General features: G+C 39.5%; 1 non-coding gene across 1 annotated transcript; it reads right to left on the bottom strand.

Annotated features, from left to right (window-relative positions):
- Positions 1-6826: 6826 nt before the first annotated feature.
- On the bottom strand, positions 6827-6930 carry LOC112719228 (small nucleolar RNA R71). The gene has a single exon (XR_003161538.1). It is a non-coding gene; the product is annotated as a small nucleolar RNA R71 (small nucleolar RNA).
- Positions 6931-7534: the final 604 nt, after the last annotated feature.

The raw sequence follows: 7534 nt of genomic DNA, 5'->3' as shown, positions 1-7534 counted from the left end.
ACTCTCTTTCTTGCCTCTTTGAGTGGGTTGTTTTCCTTTAGGAGCCATGATCTTAGTGGGTATGATTTAGTGATCACGGATAAACACACTAAACTTAGAGGTTTGCTTGTCCTCAAGCAAAAGAAAAGAAAGGAGAGGGATAGAAGGATAGCTAGTGTCGAATGGTGGATGAGAGGAGGGGAGCCGAATGTGGATTTAAAAGGGAAGGGGGTGTTTTTTTTCGAAAAATTTAAAAATATAAGATAGAAGATATGATTTATAAAAGATAAATATGATAAGAAAAAGATATAATTTAAAAATAAAAAGTTGTGAATGATATTTGGAAAAGATAAATCTGAATTTTTATTTTGAAAAAGATTTTAAAAGATAATTGAGTTTTGAAAAATTTGAAAAAGAGTTGGATTGGATTGGAAAAAGATTTGTGTTTATGGATTAAGATACATTTGATATTTTTGAAAAAGGGATTTTAGAAATTAGGATTAAAATTTTTGGAATTGAAGAATGAGAGTTTGTAACATATTTATGCAAGAAATCATGAATTGAAACATAAAAAAATTAAAAAATTGTGAAGTAAAAATGAATTTACCTCCTCCCCACCATCCTGGCGTTAAACGCCCAAACGCTACATGTTTTGGACGTTTAATGCCCATTTGCAGCTTCTTCTAGGCGTTCAATGCCCAGTTGTTGCTTCTAGCTGGCGTTGAACGCCAGAAACTCCTTTGTCACTAGGCGTTTTTCTGAACGCCCAGGACACTATAAATCTGGCGTTGAACGCCCAGAAAGTGCTTCTTTCTGGCGTTCAACGCCCAGATGGCTATCCTTACTGGCATTGAACGCTCAGTGAGTGCTTTTTTTGGGCGTTCAGCGCCCAAAACAGCTCTTACTAGCTTTTTTCGCACTAATGAGCTTCTTTTTGCTATTTTATCCTCTGAATCATTCTGTAACTCCGTAAACTCAAGCAATTGCTATTTTACCTTGAAGATAATTGACATAAACCTGTAAAAATCAATTAATTAACAAATAAGCCTTGTAAATGGCTGGGTTGCCTCCCAGCAAGTGCTTCTTTATTGTCTTTAGCTGGACTATTACTGAGTTTTAATCAAGTCTCAGTTTTGAGCATTCTTGCTCAAAATTGCTTTCAAGATAATGTTTAACTCTCTGTCCATTAACAATGAACTCTTTGTTAGAATCATTATCCTGAAGCTCCACGTATCCATATGGTGACACACTTGTAATCACATATGGACCTCTCCACCGGGATTTCAATTTTCCGGGGAATAATCTGAGCCTAGAATTAAATATTAGAACTTTCTTCCCTAGCTCAAAGACTCTGGATGATAATTTCTTATCATGCCATCTTTTTGCTTTCTCTTTGTAAATTTTTGCATTTTCGAAAGCATTGAGTCTGAATTCCTCTAGCTTATTTAACTGGAGCAATTGTTTTTCTCCAGCTAACTTGGCATCAAGGTTTAGGAATCTGGTTGCCCAATAGGCCTTGTGTTCCAGTTCCACTGGCAAGTGACAGGCTTTTCCATACACCAGCTGGTATGGAGAAGTTCCTATAGGTGTCTTGAATGCTGTTCTGTATGCCCGCAGAGCATCATCCAAGCTTCTTGCCCAATCCCTTCTACGGTTAATCACAGTCTGTTCCAGGATTCTTTTAAGTTCTCTATTAGAGACTTCATCTTACCCATTTGTCTGTGGATGATATGGAGTGGCCACCCTATGGCTAACTCCATATCGAACCAAAGCAGAGTAAAGCTGTTTATTGCATAAATGAGTGCCCCTGTCACTGATTAGTACTCTAGGGATACCAAATCTACTGAAAATGTGTTTCTGGAGGAATTTTAGCAATGTCTTAGTATCATTAGTGGGTGTTGCTATAGCTTCTACCCATTTGGATACATAATCCACTGCCACCAGAATATAAGTGTTTGAGTATGATGGTGGGAATGGCCCCATGAAGTCAATACCCCATACATCAAACAACTCAATCTCCAAGATCCCTTGCTGAGGCATGGCATAACTGTGAGGTAGATTGCTAGATCTTTGGCAACTGTCACAATTAAGTACAAACACTCGGGAGTCTTTATAAAGAGTAGGCCAGTAGAAGTCACATTGGAGGACTCTTGTGGCTGTTCGCTCACTTCCAAAATATCCTCTATACTGTGATCCATGGCAGTGCCAGAGGATCTTCTGTGCTTCTTCTTTAGGCACACATCTATGGATTACTCTGTTTGCACATCTCTTGAAGAGATATGGTTCATCCCAAAGATAGTACTTTGCATCCGTGATCAATTTCTTTGTTTGCTGCCTACTGTACTCTTTGGGTATGAATCTTACTGCCTTGTAGTTTGCAATGTATGCAAACCATGGCACTTTCTAGATGGCAAAGAGTTGATCATCCGAAAAGTTTTCAGAGATCTCAGTAAGAGGGAGGGACGCTCCTTCTACTGGTTCTATTCGGGACAGGTGATCTGCTACTTGATTCTTTGTCCCTTTTCTGTCTCTTATTTCTATATCAAACTCTTGCAGAAGTAACACCCACCTTATGAGTCTGGGTTTTGAATCCTGCTTTGTGAGTAGATATTTAAGAGCAGCATGGTCAGTGTACACAATCACTTTTGATCCTACTAAATAAGATCTGAACTTGTCAATGGCGTAAACCACTGCAAGTAGCTCTTTTTATGTGGTTGTGTAGTTCTTCTGTGCGTCATTTAGAACACGACTGGCATAATAAATGACGTGCTGAAGCTTGTCATGCCTTTGTCCCAACACTGCACCAATGGCATGATCACTGGCATCACACATTAATTCAAATGGTAATGTTCAGTCTGGTGCAGAGATGACTGGTGCTGTGACCAGCTTAGCTTTCAGAGTTTTAAATGCCTGCAGACACTCTTTATCAAAGATAAATGGCATGTCAGCAACTAGTAGATTACTCAGAGGTTTGGCAATTTTTGAAAAACCCTTTATAAACCTCCTATAAAATCCTGCATGCCCCAGAAAGCTTCTGATTGCCTTAACATTGGCAGGTGGTGGTAATTTTTCAATTACCTCTACCTTAGCTTGATCCACTTCTATTCCCTTGTTTGAAATTTTGTGCCCAAGGACAATTCCTTCAGTCACCATAAAGTGACATTTCTCCCAGTTTAAAACCAGGTTAGTCTCTTGGCACCTTTTTAGAACAAGTGCTAGATGGTCAAGACAGGAGCTGAATGAGTCCCCAAATACTGAAAAGTCATCCATGAAGACTTCCAGAAATTTTTCCACCATATTAGAGAAAATTGAGAGCATGCACCTTCGAAAGGTTGCAGGTGCATTGCACAGGCTAAATGGCATCCTTCTGTATGCAAATACTCCAGATGGACATGTGAATGCTATTTTCTCTTGATCCTGAGGATCTACTGCAATTTGATTATAACCTGCATATCCATCCAGAAAGCAGTAGTATTCATGACCTGCTAGTCTTTCTAGCATCTGGTCTATGAAGGGTAAAGGAAAATGATCCTTTTGGTAGCTGTGTTGAGCCTTCTATAATCAATACACATACGCCACCCTGTAACTGTTCTTGTAGGAACCAGTTCATTTTATTCATTATGAACCACTGTCATGCCACCCTTCTTAGGGACGACTTGGACAGGGCTTACCCAGGGACTATCAGAAATAGGATAAATAAATCCCAGCCTCTAGTAATTTAGTGACCTCCTTCTGCACCACCTCCTTCATGGCTGGATTTAGCTGCCTCTGTGGTTGAACCACTGGCTTAGTGTCACCCTCCAATAGGATTTTGTGCATGCATCTGGCTAGGCTAATGCCCTTAAGATCACTGAGGGACCACCCAAGAGCTGTCTTGTGTGTCCTTAGCACTTGAATTATTGCTTCCTCTTCCTGTGGCTCTAAGGTAGAGCTTATGATTACAGGAAAGGTATCACCTTCTTGATGCCAAGGCATCTTAGGCTAGTTTCACTAGCATTTTTCTGTTAGTTTTAGTTGTTTTATGCATTTTCTTGAGCTTAAAGTAACCAAGAATGGTTAAATGAATAACAAAGCAATGAACCATCCAAACAGTATGATTTTGATGCAAATTCCATGAGTTTTTAGTTATATTACTTGAATGCTATGAATGGAAGAATTCTCATGAAATTTTGCAAGACTTTGATGCAGTTGTTTGGATGATTTCAGGGAAGAAGAGGCTAGGCAAGGAAGCAACAAAATCAATAAAGGAAGCTTGAATATCACATGTGGAGTTTAAGTTCCAGTTTAAGCTTAAACTGGAACTTAAACTGCCAAGCCATATAATGCTGGGAAGTGGCATTTAAGCTCCAGTTTAAGCTTAAACTGGAGCTTAAACGCCAGAATCATGAAAGCTGAGGAAAAGCTGAAAGTGGCGTTTAACCTCCAGTTTAACCTTAAACTGGAAGTTAAACGCCAGAAATGAGAAATGCACCAGGGAGCCATTTCCACGTTTAAGCTCCAGTTTAACCTTAAACTGGAGCTTAAACGTGTTCGACTATTTTTCTCCTCCAGGGTTGCTTTCTCATTTCCATGTTTAAGCTTCAGTTTAACCTTAAACTGAAGCTTAAACGTGTTCGACCATTCCACACTCCGTAGTTGCTTTCTTCCATTTCCACGTTTAAGCTTCAGTTTAACCTTAAATTGAAGCTTAAACGTGTTCGATTACTTTACCCTCCAGGGTTGCCTTCTTCCATTTCCACGTTTAAGCTTCTTAAACGCCACTATTTGAAAAGGTTTCTGGGCCAAAGATATTGCAGTTTAAGTTAGCATTTGAGCACAAACATTAACTTAAACGTACTCTGGTATGAAACCCAATTGAATATCATGGTTTATGGGATTGGGCCTGAAGAATTGATGAGTCTGGAATTTCAATTTGTTGAGTCATGTGTCATTACTTGTTTATCACTAAGTTGGCTCAATGAATGTTACAGAATTGGATCAGCAGCCTCATCAGGATTATGGATCATAAACCCAAAGCAAAAGGAAATCAGGGAAGGGCCTCAAAGCCCAAGAAACACAACAGAAGCTCAATTTAGAAAGTGTATAAATAGGATAGAATTTAAGTTAGTAAGGAACTTTTCGATCATTTTCGAGTTTTCATACTTTTGTAATTGAATTCAGAGCTATGACTCACTAAACCTCCATTCATTGGGTTAGGGAGCTCTATTGTAATTCAATGAATCAATAATAGTTTTTATCTTCTTCTTCAATCTTTTCTCTTGAATTTTGTTAGAAAGCTTCTCGATCTAATTCCATTGGTTAGTTGTCTTGGGAAAGAAACTATCCATAATTGGAATCCTTCGGAACCTTGGGAAAGGAATGGAGGATTCATGCTAGAGAAGCTTTCTCACAGTGAATTGGATTGGGGTTTGGATGGATATTGTGACATGTAATCCTACCAAATTGTGGTTCATGAAACTGTGTGGTATAATCAGTGATCGAGCATCATCTCTTCTTATGAACATTTAAACCAAGGGATTGGGAATTTGTTTGTTTTTAGAGAGAATTGGTGAGCCAAGGGATTGGGATCCAATCATATAAGATTGCCAAGCAAAATTCAATGAATGCATTGGTTGAGGAAGGGGTAAAAATGTTTTGATTCGGAGATCTCAATATCTCCTGAAACCCAATGAATTCCCCATTTCTAATCTACCACTTTCTCTTTACATTCTGCAATTAAATTCATGCAATCACCCCGATCCCTTTTTAATTTCAGCAATTTAGCTTCTCGCTCTTTAATTCATGCAATTTAAGATTCCGTAATTCTCATCTAAATCTTGATTCCGCTCAACTAGAACACACTTCTAATCTGAATTGCTCACTCAACCAATTCTTGTGGGATTCGACCTCACTCTATTGTGAGTTTTTACTTGACGATAACCGGTGCACTTGCCGGAAGGAATTTTTGCCGATCGTGCAATTTCCTAAAATCGTAGTTATCAAGTTTATGGCGCCGTTGCCGGGGATTGGTTTTCGATTGACAATTCTCAAATTGGAAGTTAACTAGATTGAGCATTTTTCTTGTTTTGTTAATTCAGTTCAAGTTACTTGTTGAATTTTAATTTCTGCACTCTGTTACTTGCTTTCTTTCTTTATGCCTTTAAATTCAAGCAACAAACTCACTGACCCACTAACTATTTAAATTAATTCCTCAACTGCTCTAACCATACTCTTCCATTAACCAAGAGTATTTACTTGTTTGTTGCCTGTGCTGTGTTCTTGTATGACAGGTAGGAGAGGAAAGACATCAACTCCTCCATATACCGAACCAGAGAGGACCCTTCATAAACTTAGAAGGGAAGCAAGAGGGAAGAGAGTACTGGGAGAAGAAGAATCTGAAGGAGAATATGAGGACAATTTTGAGGAAACTCTAGATCTCAACATGGATAGAGAAGTTCACAACCATGAGAGAGCTGATGGAAACAATGCCATTCCCGAGAGGAGGGTTCTTGGTTCATACATAAACCCAACCTCTGGGAATTGTGGTAACAGCATTCAGAAACCACCCATTCAGGCCAACAATTTTGAACTCAAACCACAGCTAATATCACTGGTGGAGGATCATTGTTCATTTGGTGGGAGTGCTAATGAAGATCCAAACCAACATCTCACAAAATTCCTGAGAATTTGCGACACTGTGAAGTCCAATGGAGTCCAGGAAGATGCCTATAAACTGCTCTTGTTCCCATTTTCACTTAGGGACAAGGCAGCTAAGTGGCTGGAATCATTCCCAAGGGGGAGCCTAACAACCTGGGATGAGGTGGAAAGCAAGTTTCTGGCACATTTCTACCCCCCACAAAAGGTCAATAGGCTTCGATCTGAGGTTCAAACTTTTAGACAACAAGATGGTGAAACTCTCTACGAGGCATGGGAGAGGTTCAAGGATTTGACAAGGAAATGCCCACCAGACATGTTCCATGACTGGGTGCAATTGCATATTTTCTATGATGGACTTTCTTATGAATCAAGGAAGGCTGTAGACCATTCATCAGGAGGTTCATTGAACAGGAAAAAGACTGTGGAAGAAGCCATTGAAGTGATTGAGACAGTGGCTGAGAATGAGTACTACTATGCTTCAGATAGACACAACACTAAGGGAATCATGGAGCTGAACCATGTTGATACAATTCTAGCCCAAAACAAGGTGTTTGCCAAGTAACTAGCAGAGCTCACCAGGAAATTAAAAACAAATCAAGTGGCTGCAATACACACACAAGATCAAGAGGAAGTAAGCACTGAAGGAGGTGATTAGGAAGAGGCCAACTATGTGGGAAATCAACAAAGGCAACCATATGATCCACATTCCAACACTTACAACCCAGGCTGGAAAAACCACCCAAACTTTGGGTGGGGAAACCAGCAAACCCAACCACAAAACCATAAAACTTACAACCCCAACCAACATAACAATTCCACATACCAAAACTCCAACCAAAGATCATACCAAGCCACACAAAACACTTACTCCCAACCACCATATCATGGCCAAAATAATCAACCTGCCCAACCTAATCCG

The sequence above is a fragment of the Arachis hypogaea genome, chromosome 10, assembly GCF_003086295.3.
Source record: "Arachis hypogaea cultivar Tifrunner chromosome 10, arahy.Tifrunner.gnm2.J5K5, whole genome shotgun sequence".
In the NCBI taxonomy this organism is placed as follows: Eukaryota; Viridiplantae; Streptophyta; class Magnoliopsida; order Fabales; family Fabaceae; genus Arachis; species Arachis hypogaea.
This window is presented reverse-complemented; position numbering and strand designations above follow the sequence as displayed.